The sequence below is a fragment of the Mytilus californianus genome, unplaced genomic scaffold (assembly GCF_021869535.1).
Source record: "Mytilus californianus isolate M0D057914Y unplaced genomic scaffold, xbMytCali1.0.p SCAF_1, whole genome shotgun sequence".
NCBI classification, from domain to species: domain Eukaryota; kingdom Metazoa; phylum Mollusca; class Bivalvia; order Mytilida; family Mytilidae; genus Mytilus; species Mytilus californianus.
Genome location: NW_026262581.1, coordinates 18,821,451 through 18,836,262, shown reverse-complemented (window position 1 = coordinate 18,836,262; position 14,812 = coordinate 18,821,451). Strand labels below are relative to the sequence as shown.

Sequence of the window (14,812 nt, the reverse complement as noted above, 5' to 3'; positions counted from 1 at the left end):
TTGCCCATGAGACAATTATCCACCAAAGTTCAAATGAAGTGGATTTTAGCAATTATAGGCAACCGTACGGCCTTTAACAATGAGAAAAACCCATACAGTATAGTCGGCTATATAAGGCCCCGACATGAAAAAAGTAAAACAAATCAATTGAAAAAACTAACGGCCTAATTTATAACCAAACAATTTACAAAAAACAAATATGACAGACATGAACCAACGACAACCAGTGAACTACAGGCTCCTGACTTGGGACAGGCACATATAGAACGGGGTTAAACTAGTTTGTTGGCGCCAAACCAAAAACATCCCCCTGGGACAGTGGTGTAACAATACAACATACATTGTAAGAACAAACTATAATAATTCAGTTGAAAAGGGCTTAACTCATCAGATCAATACACACCAGAAAACATCTAAAGAAAACACAGACCGGACGTGGCAGCGTATCTATACGCCCCACAACAAAAAAGACACTAGTAAGTAAATATCTGAGAGTACTCGCAGTTACTGACAGTTAGTTCAAAGCCAATAACAACTAATAATAAAAAAATGTATCTAAAATATCAATCAGTACACATCCATCATCCAATGGATTTAGTGCAAAGACGTCATTAACAGTCAGAGAAAAACATGACCTTGTGCAATGCCAAAATATAGGTATCGACAGATAGTTGTCGGCCGGTACGAACACAAAACGCTTTTAGAGTACTTAAATTTTGTTTTTAGTCTTAGAAATGGGTGTATAACTTATTTTTTTTTATTTCTAATTTATTTTCGAAATGTGATATGCGGATATCAACAATATTCAGACATTTTGATATTGAAATAGGAATCAAGTTATTTTATGTCAGATTTCTCTTTATTACACAAATTTTTACAATAGGATGGAAGAACATCTCTAATGACCTGATGACACACTTTCCAATTTATTTTCGACGATGGACGATATATATTTGTCATTTTTTCAGAAAGTTTATAACCTCTCATTCTTGAACGATGTTAAGGTCCCCTTTAAATACATGGCCATAGTGATGATATCTAAACTTCGAAGTTTTACAGCCTCATGTTGAAGGAGCATTATTTCTATTCTGACGTCTTATGTAACTGCCATATAATTAAGAAATAAACTTTAACTGGTTTTTGTATATGTTTAAGAAATTAAAGGTGGTTCTATGTTATCAAAATATGAAGGTTTTGAACGGTTGAGTCATTAAAAATACTAGACAAATTAATGTTAATGTATTTTATTTTTAGAAAATATCTTATATGATCTTGAGGTTTGTCAATTCGAGGGAACCGTCTATGGTGACAGAAAGCATTAATGATACGTGTACACTCATATTTTGGACTGAAAAACGATGTTGTATTACACTCATTATAAATATTGTGCAATTTACTAATTTGCATTTGACCCAGTTTGCATAATAATTGATGTCTACCATTGTTTTCAAATGTAGATAAGGGATAATTAACGGTAAAATTAGAACGATGCTTATTTCGTTGATTGTGGTTAATGCGATCGCCATGAGACCATTGGTTGCGTTGTCTCTTATCAACAACAGTTATGATATCAATACAGGAAGTTTAAGATATGTTCCCTTGGCTAATGATACTGTCATTAACACCTAGGGGATACGATGTCTGTAGTCTTTTAATCCAAGACAGTTCGCAAATTTTACGGATATCTTCAAATTGTTAATGTGATTGTCTTGGTTGTTTCCGGACGGTTGTGGATTGGAATTTTAATAATTTAATTTTGTGTTTGTGTTTTTCTAAATGTTGGTAAATTAAACTTTTGAATTTCTTAGGTCTGCGGAAGGGCTATAGATGTTTTTGTGTTCGTTTAAAAAATTCAATTCCAGTTGGCCCCACAAATTGAATACCACATTTCGGTTTTGTTCATATAACAAATATATGAGGCTTGGGTTTTTCAAGGATTATCATGTGGAAAGGAGAGAGAAAAAATCTTCCGTTCACTGATGACCGATCAGTATTATCTGACGATAATCTGGAGCAGGTTTCTCATTTTCTGGCATTGCACGGGAATATTTGTGGATGTCGACGTGCCTTTTTTGTTGAATAATCTTGCTGTATAGGCAATGCCTCTTTAAAAACAACTGTGACAATTGTGTAAGCCTGTTGATTTTTGGGGTCAATAGAATAAAGATATGGTCATCGTGTAATGTTACTCAAAGAAGAACATAATTTGATAAAATGCTCTGCGGAACGCAGCTTGATACGACCGCAGAAGTCGAACCCTGGACAGTTGGGGCAATTATATATACTAATTACTACATTAAAGCTTGATACAGCTCTGGATTTGGATTGTGATTAAATATTTGACACAGCATAAGTTTCTGAAACAAAGTGAATGTGGTCAGAGAACTGAAAAATTTAAAATTGGACTTTTACCTATTATGGTAACATTCAAAATCTAAATACACGGTTAGATTCAGCATATCCAAGTACACCAATAATTCAATTTATCTATTTATTAATGGACAATATTAGCTTTGTTTTTAAAGGAGTTCGCTTCATAAAATATTTAATTATGAATATATTAATATGTGTTTTCAGCCGTGTATCACCTTCACTGGTGATCCAATGGATGGATCTGTCGTAGAGTTGTCACTTGTTTAGACGTACTTATCATATATGATTATTTCTGAGACTGCATCTTACGATCCTTTACGACAGATAATTTAGCTAATCTGCAATCAATTCCATCTTCGTGTCTTATATTATCATGTACTGTGTTACAACTCTAGATTCTACTGACGAGGAAAGGTAATACTAAGCCACCGAAAGCTGAATTTTTAGTTCAGTCTAGGTGGCCGAGTGGTCTAGAGCGCTGGACACAGTGCAGGCGGTGTTGTCTCGATATCCCAATAGCATGAGTTCGACTGACAAGGAAAGGTAATACTAGGCCACCGAAAGCTGAATTTTTAGTTCAGTCTAGGTGGCCGAGTGGTCTAGAGCGCTGGACACAGTGCAGGCGGTGTTGTCTCGATATTCCAATAGCATGAGTTCGAATACCGGCGAGGGAAGAACAAAAATTTGCTTCCGCAAATTTTCAGATTTAACATTGTTGTGCTGAGTATTTGGACCGTACGCGTACGGCTTGATAAATGGGAAAAGTGATTCAGCGAGACACGCAAAATTGAAACTGCACATTGTAAACACAGAAAGAATTTCACTGCATGCTGCCGTAAAACATGCAAGTTTTTCTCTTGCTAGCAATAGATGCAAACAAAAGGAACATGCATGAACAAAACATGTAAATGTAACATCTGACGTTCCTTGTGGTAGCAAGTGTCATCCTGGGCGAGAGTGCCAACATAGGATTCAGATAGACAATTAAATAAATATTTAATTTCAATTGATTGAATGTTCACTTATTCACTTTAATTATTTAATTATAATAATATTAATTTTTAAAACTCAATAAAAGATTTTGATAAATTTTTGTCTAAAATTAACCCATATGATCTAAATAAAATACATGTATGATCCAGCTCGTACTAGACCGTATGAGTATATTCATACGGTCTGACCGTACGCGTATGGTCGGACCGTACGAGTATACGCATACGGTCCGGTCCAAATACGCATATGGTCTGGAACATATATATATATAGCATTCTGAAAATTAATTTATACAGAATAACAAACGCATATAACACGAAGTTCTTCATAAAATTTACAAAAAAAATGAAAAAAAAAATATCCATAATAATATTTATCATTAATACAATGTCTTTAAAAAAATCTATGAAACTTATCTTTAATTAGCTTTTCAAAATATCTAATAATGAACGGTAAACTTCAAACTATATTTATACATAATTTTATAATTTCTAAAAATAAAATTTGATGCTATATATATTTTCAACTATGAATCTACTAACAATTTCTATTAATTGTGCTATACAGCTCTGAATTTGGACTGGGATTGAAAATTGGACATAGCGTAGGTTTCTGACACAGAATGAATGTTGACTAAGAACTTAAAAAATTGAAATTGGAAATTTCCTATTATGGTCCAATATCCAAAATTCAAATACATGGTTAGATTCACCGTATGAAAGAACTCCAAGAATTCAATTTTTTGATGAAATCAAACGAAGTTTAATTTTTGACCCTTTATACCTCAATGTGGAGAAATAACGGGACCCAAAAATTAAAATCTAAATTCACAGTTTGATTCACCATATCAAAGAACCTCTTCAATTAAATTTTTGTTAAAATCAAAGAGAGTTTAATTTTGGACCCCGATTTGGACTAACTTAAAAAACTGGGCCCAAAATAAAAAATCTAAATGCATGTATAGATTCATCATACATGTATAAAAAATAACCTTGAATTCGATTTTTGTTAATTTAAGTTTAATTTTGGACCTTTTGGACTTAATGTGGACCAATTTGAAGACCAGGCCCCAAATCAAAAATCTAAATTACACAGTTAGATTTAGCATATCAAAGAATCCCAAGATTTCAATTTTTGTTGAAATCAAACAAATTTAATTGTTGACCCTTTGGACCTTAATGTAGACCAATTTAAAAACGGGGCCCAAATCCAAAATCTAAAAACCCGGCGGTTAGATTCAGCATATTAAAGAACACCGACAATTAAAGACTTTGAATCAAACCCCATTGAAATTGGTCAAGAAATAAACAATTTATACAAAGTATTAGAAAAGTATTGTTTTTAGCTCCTTTCTGGTCCTTAATTTTTAAACAGTTCGGACAATAACCCCCTAAGTCAATCCCATCCTTCCTTTTTTAGGTATGCAATCTTGTAGTAAAATTTCATAGATATCCATACACTTATACACAAGTAATTGTCCTGAGACAAGAAACGTTCTTGTTTTTGGCTCCTTTTTGGCCGCTAATTCCTAAACAGTAGGGATAATAACCCCCAAAATCAATCACAACCTTCCTTGTGTGGTATGGGGATTGAAAATTGGACATAGCATAGGTTTCTGACACAGAATGAATTTAAAAATTTGAAATTGGACATTTCCTATTATTATACTTCATGTCAAAATGCCAGATTTTGATTGGTTATTACGAGGGAGACACTTTACTCTATCCCATGGCAAATACTATATTACCCTTCACGGAGACGCTTGATCAGTTGTGCGCTTTATTAAATACGGATGGTTGTTACATGTATGTACAAGAATTTTTAGTTTATTAAATTTAATAGACAGTAATAACAGAACATTCAGTATAATAAATTAAATAACACATAGCTGAGAGGGTGATAGAGCAGATTGTTACCCCTTGAAAAGACATTGTCAACCTTGGCTTCGCCGCGGTTGACAATGTTTTCTCGGAGTAACAATCTGCTCTATTACCCTTTCAGCTATGTGTTATTTATATATTATGGTCATATATCCAAAATCTAAATACATGATTAGATTCAGCATATGAAAGAACTCCAAGAATTCAATTTTTTTATGAAATCAAACGAAGTTTAAAATAAAAAATCTAAATGCATGTATAGACTCATCATTTAAAAAATAACCTTGAATTCAATTTTTGTTAATTTAACTTTAATCTTGGACCTTTTGGACCTTAATATGGACCAAGTTGAAGACCAGGTCCAAAATCAAAAATCTAAATTACACAGTTAGATTCAGCATATCAAAGAATCCCACGATTTCAATTTTTGTTGAAATCAAACTAACTTAAAGTTTAATTTTTGACCCTTTGGACCATTTAAAAACGGGGTCCAAAATCCAAAATTGAAGAACCCGACAATTCAAGACTTTGAATTAAACCCCATTGAAATTGGTCGAGAAATAAACAATTTATACAAAGTATTAGAAAAGTATATTGTTTTTAGCGCCTTTCTGTTTCTTAACTTTTAAACAGTTCGGACAATAACCCCCTAAGTCGATCCCAACCTTCCTTTTCGGGTATGAAATCTTGTAGTATAATTTCATAGATATCTATACACTTATACACAAGTAATTGTCCTAAGACAAGAATCATTCTTGTTTTTGGCTCCTTTTTGATTGGCCGCTAATTCCTAAACAGTAGGGATAATAACCCCAAAAATCAATCCCAACCTTCCTTTTGCAGTATGGAACCTTGTGGTACAATTTCATAGAGATCCATACACTTATAATGAAGTTATTGTCTGGTAATGAAATGTCTTCGGACGACGACGACGATGCTGACGCTGACAATTTCATAACATCATACGACCGCAAAAATTTTGCGGTCGTATAAAAATGGTATCCAGATAGTAGAACGAGTTGATCCTGCTAGAAATTTATACAGTGGTTGACGTAAGGAATCAATTTTGAGGTTAAAAAATTAAGATTACTGTTAGTTCAAATAATGAAGGGTCGCAGAGGTTCATTTCATTATTCAAAATATGTTAACAAGCTAACAAAACCTTTAAATAGACTTATTAAGAAGGGATATAGTTACGATACTGTTGTCAGGTCATTAAAGATTGCATATTTTGGGGTTAATATTGATTCACTTATAGGGTCTTTGCATCGGCACTAAACACATTTATTTAAAAACCAGTTGTTGGCATGACACGGGTTATGTTCTTCTCATATATGTTATGATGGTATGATACTAAACCCCTAACGGGAAGGATTGTGCCTGATATTCATATGATGAAGACATAATCTTTCAATCAGTTTAATTGAAGTCTGGAGCTGGCATGTCAGTTAACAGCTAGTAGTCTGTTGTTATTTATGTATTATTGTCATTTTGTTTATTTTCTTTGGTTACATCTTCTGACATCAGACTCGGACTTCTCTTGAACTGAATTTTAATGTGCGTATTGTTATGCGTTTACTTTTCTACATTGGCTAGAGGTATAGGGGGAGGGTTGAGATCTCATAAACATGTTTAACCCCGACCCATTTTTGCGCCTGTCCCAAGTCAGGAGCCTCTAGCCTTTGTCAGTCTTGTATTATTTTTAATTTTAGTTTCTTGTGTACAATTTGGAGTTTAGTATGGCGTTCATTATCACTGAACTAGTATATATATTTGTTTAGGGGCCAGCTGAAGGACGCCTCCGGGTGCGGGAATTTCTCGCTGCATTGAAGACCTGTTCGTGACCTTCTGCTGTTGTCTGTTCTATGATCGGGTTGTTGTCTCTTTGACACATTCCCCATTTCCATTCTCAATTTTATTTCTTAATTTTCAAGCCTATTTTGGCATTTAGGTCCTCCGAAACCCCTCTAATGGGTATTTCGGCACATATTGATTATAACCATTTTGTTCCTCTATCGATAAGCTTTTGAATGGCGTATAATGTTTCTCTGTAATTAGTCCTAAAGGGTCGCAGCAGTTCATTCCATTGTTCAAAATAAGCTATTTCTTAATGTTCATGCGTATTTCGACATTAAGGTCCTCCGTAACTCCTCTAATAGGCGTTGCGGAACATATTGACTAAATACCTTTTGTTCCTCTATTGATAAGCTTTCGAATGACGTATAAGGTATGTCTGTTATTGGAGGCTGAAGGAGCGCATCACTCCATTCCATTATTTAAAAAATCCATTCCATTATTCAAAATTGGCTATTTCCTAATATTCACGCCTATTTTGGCATTTATGTCGTCCTAACCCCTATAATGGGAACTGTGGCACATATTGATTATAACCATTTTGTTCCTCTATCGATAAGCTTTCGAATGGCGTATAAGGTTTCTCTGTTATTAGTTCTGAAGGGTCGCAGCAGTCCATTCCATTATTCAAAATAAGCTATTTCTTAATGTTCACGCGTATTTCGACATTAAGGACCTCCGTAACTCCTCTAATAGGCGTTGCAGAACATATTCACTATATAACTTTTGTTCATATATTGATAAGCTTTCGAATGACGTATAAGGTATATCTGTAATTAGAGGCTGAAGGGACTCATTAGTCCATTCCACTATTCAAAATATCCATTCCAATATTCAAAATTGGCTATTTCTTAATTTTCACGCGTATTTTGGTATTTAGGTCATACGTAACCCCTCTAATGAGCATAGCGGAACATATTGATTATAACCATTTTGTTCCTCTTTCGATAAGCTTTCGAATGTCGTATAAGGTTTTTCTGTAATTAGTCCTGAAAGGGTCGCAGCAGTCAATTTCATTATTCAAAAAAAGCTATTTCTTAATGTTCACGCGTATTTCGACATTTATGTCCTCCGTAGCTCCTCTAATAGGCGTTGCAGAACATATTGACTATATACCTTTTGTTCCTCTCTTAATAAGCTTTCGAATGACGTATAAGGTATATCTGTTATTAGAGGCTGAAGGGTCGCATTGGTCCATTTCATTATTCAAAATATCCACTCCATTACTCAAAATTGGCTATTTCTTAATTTTTACGCGTATTTTGGTATTTAGGTCCTACGTTACCCCTCTAATGAGCATTGCGGATTATATTTATTATAACCATTTTGTTCCTCTATCGATAAGCTTTCGAATGGCGTATAAGATTTCTCTGTAATTAGCCCTGAAGGGTCGCAGCAGTCCATTCCTATATTCAAAATAGCTATTTCTTAATGTTCACGCGTATTTCGACATTTAGGTCCTCCGTTACTCCTCTTATAGGCGTTGCGGAACATATTGACTAAATACCTTTTGTTCCTCTATTGATGAGCTTTCGAATGACGTATAAGGTATATCTGTAATTAGAGGCTGAAGGGTCGCATCAGTCCATTCCATTATTCAAAATATCCATTCCAATATTCAAAATTGGCTATTTCTTAATTTTCACGCGTATTTTGGCATTTAGGTGCTCCGTAACCCATCTAATGAGCATTGCGGCACATATTGATTATAACCATTTTGTTCCTCTATCGATAAGCTTTCGAATGGCGTATACGGTGTCTCTGTAACTAGTCCTGAAGGATTGCAGCAGTCCATTCCATTATTCAAAATAAGCTATTTCTTAATGTTCACGCGTATTTCGGCATTAAGGTCCTCCGTTACTCCTCTAATAGGCGTTGTGGAACATATTGACTAAATACCTTTTGTTCCTCTATTGATGAGCTTTATAATGACGTATAAGGTATATCTGTAATTAGAGGCTGGAGGGTCGCATCAGTCCATTCCATTATTTAAATATCCATTCCATTATTTAAAATTGGCTATTTCTTAATTTTCACACGTATTTTGTTATTTAGGTCATACGTAACCCCTCTAATGAGCATTGCGGCACATATTGATTATAACCATTTTGTTCCTCAGTCGATAAGTTTTCGACTGGGGTATAAGGTTTCTCTGAAATTAGTCCTTAAAGGGTCGCAGCAGTCAATTCCATTATCCAAAATAAGCTATTTCTTAATGTTCACGCGTATTTCGACATTTAGGTCCTCTGTTACTCCTCTAATAGGCGTTGCGGAACATATTGACTAAATACCTGTTGTTCCTCTATTGATTAGCTTTCGAATGACGTATAAGGTATATTTGTAATAAGAGGCTGGAGGGTCGCATTAGTCCATTCTATTATTTAAATATCCATTCCATTATTTAAAATTGGCTATTTCTTAATTTTCACGCGTATTTTGTTATTTAGGTCATACGTAACCCCTCTAATGAGCATTGCGGCACATATTGATTATAACCATTTTGTTCCTCAGTCGATAAGTTTTCGACTGGGGTACAAGGTTTCTCTGAAATTAGTCCTTAAAGGGTCGCAGCAGTCAATTCCATTATCCAAAATAAGCTATTTTTTAATGTTCACGCGTATTTCGACATTTAGGTCCTCTGTTACTCCTCTAATAGGCGTTGCGGAACATATTGACTAAATACCTGTTGTTCCTCTATTGATTAGCTTTCGAATGACGTATAAGGTATATCTTTTATTAGAGGCTGAAGGAGCGCATCACTCCATTCCATTATTCAAAATTATATCCATTCCATTTATTTAAATTGGCTATTTCTTAATATTCACGCCTATTTTGGCATTTAGGTCCTCCATAACCCCTCTAATGGGCATTGCGGCACATATTGATTATAACCATTTTGTTCCTCTATCGATAAGCTTGCAAATGCCGTATACGGTTTATCGGTAATTAGTCCTGAAGGGTCGCAGCAGTCCATTCCATTATTCAAAATAAGCTATTTCTTAATGTTCATGCGTATTTCGACATTAAGGTCCTCCGTAACTCCTCTAATAGGCATTGCAGAACATATTGACTATATACCTTTTGTTCCTCTATTGATAAACTTTCGAATGACGTATTATGTATATCTGTAATTAGAGGCTGAAGGGTCGCATCAGTCCATTCCATTATTCAAAATATCCATTCCATTATTTAAAATTGGCTATTTCTTAATTTTCACGAGTATTTTGGTATTTAGGTCCTACGTAACCTCTCTAATGAGCATAGCGGCACATATTGATTATAACCATTTTGTTCTGCTATCGATAAGCTTTCGAAAGGCGTATAATGTTTCTCTGTAATTAGTCCTGAAAAGGTCGCAGCAGTCCATTCCATTATTCAAAATAAGCTATTTCTTAATGTTCACGCGTATTTCGACATTTAGGTCCTCTGTTACTCCTCTAATAGGCGTTGCGGAACATATTGACTAAATACCTTTTGTTTCTCTATTGATAAGCTTTCGAATGACCTATAAGGTATATCTGTAATTAGAGGCTGAAAGGTAGCATCAGTCCATTCCATTATTCAAAATATTCATTCCATTATTCAAAATTGGCTATTTCTTAATATTCACGCGTATTTTTGGTATTTAGGTCCTACGTAACCCCATCTAATGTGCATTGCGGCACAATCGACAATTTATATCTATAATCAGGGGATGTAGAATAGCAAAGGTCCAGTTAAAATTTTAAAAAATACAATGTATTGTATTTTAGATTTTATAGAATTATGTTTCGGTATTTAGGTCGTCCATACATTAAAACAAGGAATTTCTGTTAAAAATAGTTAGGGAAACCCACTAATTTATCCTCCGAAACTAAATTAATAAATAAAGATAAAAAATTCAAAGAGTGTTTTGATTTTTTTTTTCTGATATCAATTTGAATATTTGTTAAATAACACCAAAATGACGAATTCAGAAATACGGGATATAGCGTCACAGTCGAAAAATAAATTTTCTATTTCATTATTCAATTTTCAACTTGAATACTGAAATATAAACTATTTCATTATTCATCACTAAATGTTGAATAGTGAATAATGAATTATTTCATTATTCATTATTGAATTTTGAATAATGAAAAATGAATAATGGACGTACTTCAGCGCGGTGTTTAGACTGCGTTATATTTAAAAGTTGACAATGACGGTCAGATGAGTACTGAACTTTCCATTTTTATGGTCAACATTCAAGCATATATATATATTACTCACACTTGATACGATATTCGGATGCTTGCGTTTCCTACATCTATCATTGATAGAGGGTTGCTGCTTACAAAGTAGTTATCTAACCTAAGCATCCTAACACAAAATGTCTCCGAACGTTTTACGGATGCCATCATAATCATATGTAATATTTGTGTCATTGATGTTTCAACTATCATAGCAACAATCTAGTCCTCTTTTCCTCTATTGAGACATCATCGAACGCGACTCATTCTCGAATCTTTAATTTACATGAACTATACTACGGATATCTCAAACTGACTTAGTAGTTTATAGTAATATCTATGATAATGCTTACAGAGTAAAAAACGATGTTAATAGGTGTTAAATCTATTTTCATCGTTTTTTCTCCTTAAGCACTATACCGATAACAGTATCAATTGGAACCAGTACAACAAAACACGATTTGGATGAACTTTAATTTGAATAAGGCTGTTGGTATGTTTGATAGTGTTAAATCGTTATAATTGTATTTTTTTTTCTAAATCACTGTTACATGTCACAGTGACATTTCACGATTACATAAAAAGTAATAACCACATGGGACATATTATTTAATTTTATATTAATGGAAAAGAGAATGAAAACGGTGAATGTATCAAAGAAACAACAATCCAACCAACGAGCAGAAATTAGCCCCATTACATCAATGTGTCTTCAACGCAGCGAGAAAAATCTCGCACACAGAGGCGGGAAGACAATTATATGTATATATTAATGTATATTAAGGACATTTCGAAAGGACTGATGTGTGTAGTATTTTTTTCAATTGCATAGTCAAATAATGATTCTGATCTATGTTCCTTTTCAAAACAAAGTAGTCCATCCGTTTTATGAAGCCGTACTACTTTAATCGTGTCTGCCTTTGTTTCATCCCCCCCCCCCCATTTGTGACATATGATTGCGTAAACCCCTGAGGGTTTACGCAGTATATATTGGACTATGTCCGTAGTCTTTCGGAACACCGGATGTTATTCGGAATACATCTGTTTCTTTCTATGGCCACCTTTCATATACATGCGCAATAGCTTATTATTTGACCTGTTGAATCATTAGCATCTTAAAGTTGCTATAGAGATATGTTACATATGATGCGAAATTTATTATGACGCAAGCTACTTTAATAAACATTTGAATACTTCCTTACGCAATTACAAGCTGCTTATATTTACCTTACATATACGCGTAGTTATTCTAATTAGAGTCAAACGTTGAAACCAGCTGTGTTTAGATATGAGATCAGATTTCACGTAAACAATGCGATTTATATTCGAAACGAGATTTGTTAAAGCTAAAATCTATAAAAGAAGTATTACTAGCATTTCACTTAAGATTCCGAGTCTAGGGAAAATGTTCATAATGTACGAAGCAGGCTATTTCATAATTTTCATACCTGAACGTCCTTGTGGGACTAACTAAAGGACAATACTGAAATTAAAATGAAGTCTTTCTTGCTCTTTATTGAAATTTTACGTCTAGGATAGACCAAGGACGTATATAATCTAAATTGATAGACGTCTTTGAATAGTTTTTATTTTCTTTAAAATTGCAATTTTCTTTGTTTAAATATTGCAACGTTATTTCTTTATCAAATGTCATTAATTAATAGACACCGAGTGATGACAGATGCAGGCAGAGATAAGAAAAATTAATTTCTATTTATAGTTATCTTGGTCAGGGAACAGATTATCTAACTATATGTTCGGCCTGTAGTAATAAATGCTCTTCAAAATGTTCGTCAAAATAAAAATAAATAATTATTATTTCATAAAGACGATCAGATGATGAATTTTCGGTTTTAATATATTAAGTACGAAAATGTAAAATAGTGTAAGAAGATTTTGAGCCATCTCACTGATAAGTAGGCTACACAGTGCCCCCAAATGACCAGTATAAAACTATCAAGCAAAAGAGAAAAAGGATAGCCGGGTCAATGTAAGAAAACTACTAGGCAACTTCAGTTCAATTTCAATATCTCGATTATTCTAATGGATTTGTCAAATGTCAGGGAATATCTTTTTAAATGTGGTAGGAAGACAACTCTCCATCAAAACACAGTGTAGTCATAATTAGCAATTATAGGTTATAATTCAGCCTTCAACACAAAAGCTTGGCTCACATTGGACAGCATCCTACCGAAGGCCCCGAAACACTGGTATAAAACAATTTAAACAGGAAAAAACAAACAGATCTAATTTAACTTCAAACCAGAAACAAAAAAGCAAATATGAACTGCACCAAAAAAAAGACAACCACTAAACAACATGCTTCGGACTTGGGACATATGCTTATGAATACACCTGGTTTAAAAGAATTTACATACATACCATAAGACAGTAGTGTAATTTTACCATGTAAAAGACACCCTTTAATATTTAATGAAAAAATCGAGTTCAGATAAAAAAAAATCGTAAGGGTTCCGCGGAACCCAGTGTCTCGCCTACTTTTGCTGTAAATCGCAGGCTCAACTAAAATGAGGAAAAACATCAATAAAAATATTCCTCTCAATACAATTTTTTTTTATTTTAAGAAGCTTCTGTCCAAGTTTGGTAAAAATCCAGGATAGTTTATAAATCTAAAAAAATTAACTTCAGACTGTATGTAATGTTAACTGGAAGAAAAACTAAGTCTATTTATAAGTAAAATACAGATAAACAGGTACAAAATTTTAACAAAACATTTCCCTCTAGATACTAGCTTTTAATCATAAACAAGCTTCTGTCCAAGTTTGGTACAAATCCAGGATAGCTTAAGAAAGTTATTAAAATTTAAAAAAAACTTTAACCTCGGAGTGAATGTATTGTATCCCAGCAGAAAACTAAGTCCATTTATAAGTAAAATACGGAAAAAATGGAATTTCATTTTTACAAAATTTACTTCTGGATACTATCTTATGATCATAAACAAGCTTTTGTCCAAGTTTGGTACAAATCAAGGATAGTTTAAGAAAGTTATTAGAATTTTAAAAACTTTAACCACAGAGTGAATGTATTGTTTCCCAGCAGAAAAAAACTTAATCCATTTATAAGTAAAATACGGAAAAATGGAATCTTATTCTTACAAAATTTACTTCTGGATACTATCTTATGATCATAAACAAGCTTCTGTCCAAGTTTGGTACAAATCCAGAATAGTTTAAGAAAGTTATTAAAATTTCAAAAACTTTAACCACAGAGTGAATATTTGTGGACGCCACCGCCGACGACACCGACGGAATGTAGAATCGCTTTGTCTCGCTTTTTCGACTTAAGTCGAAGGCTCGACAAAAAGGAGCACCTTACAACAGTTCATAAATGTGACCTTTAAACAAACTCGTATTTATGTGATGGGTATACTGATCAGTGGTATTTTCAGGTTTGACCATGCTAGTTTTTTTGTTGTTTTCAATTTTGTTTGTTTATTTATAAGTACAAGGTGTAAGCTGTTTTGTCTAGGCTATAAATATC

At 33.6% G+C, this 14,812-nt stretch overlaps 2 protein-coding genes across 4 annotated transcripts in view; both read left to right on the top strand.

Moving 5' to 3' along the window:
* Window positions 1-14,812, top strand: part of LOC127700008 (receptor-type tyrosine-protein phosphatase mu-like) — a 293,046-nt gene that overhangs the window by 42,486 nt on the left and 235,748 nt on the right. The gene's annotated exons all lie outside the window — the stretch shown is intronic.
* The window catches only part of LOC127700039 (receptor-type tyrosine-protein phosphatase T-like), a 253,165-nt gene that overhangs the window by 182,929 nt on the left and 55,424 nt on the right, over window positions 1-14,812 (top strand). The gene's annotated exons all lie outside the window — the stretch shown is intronic.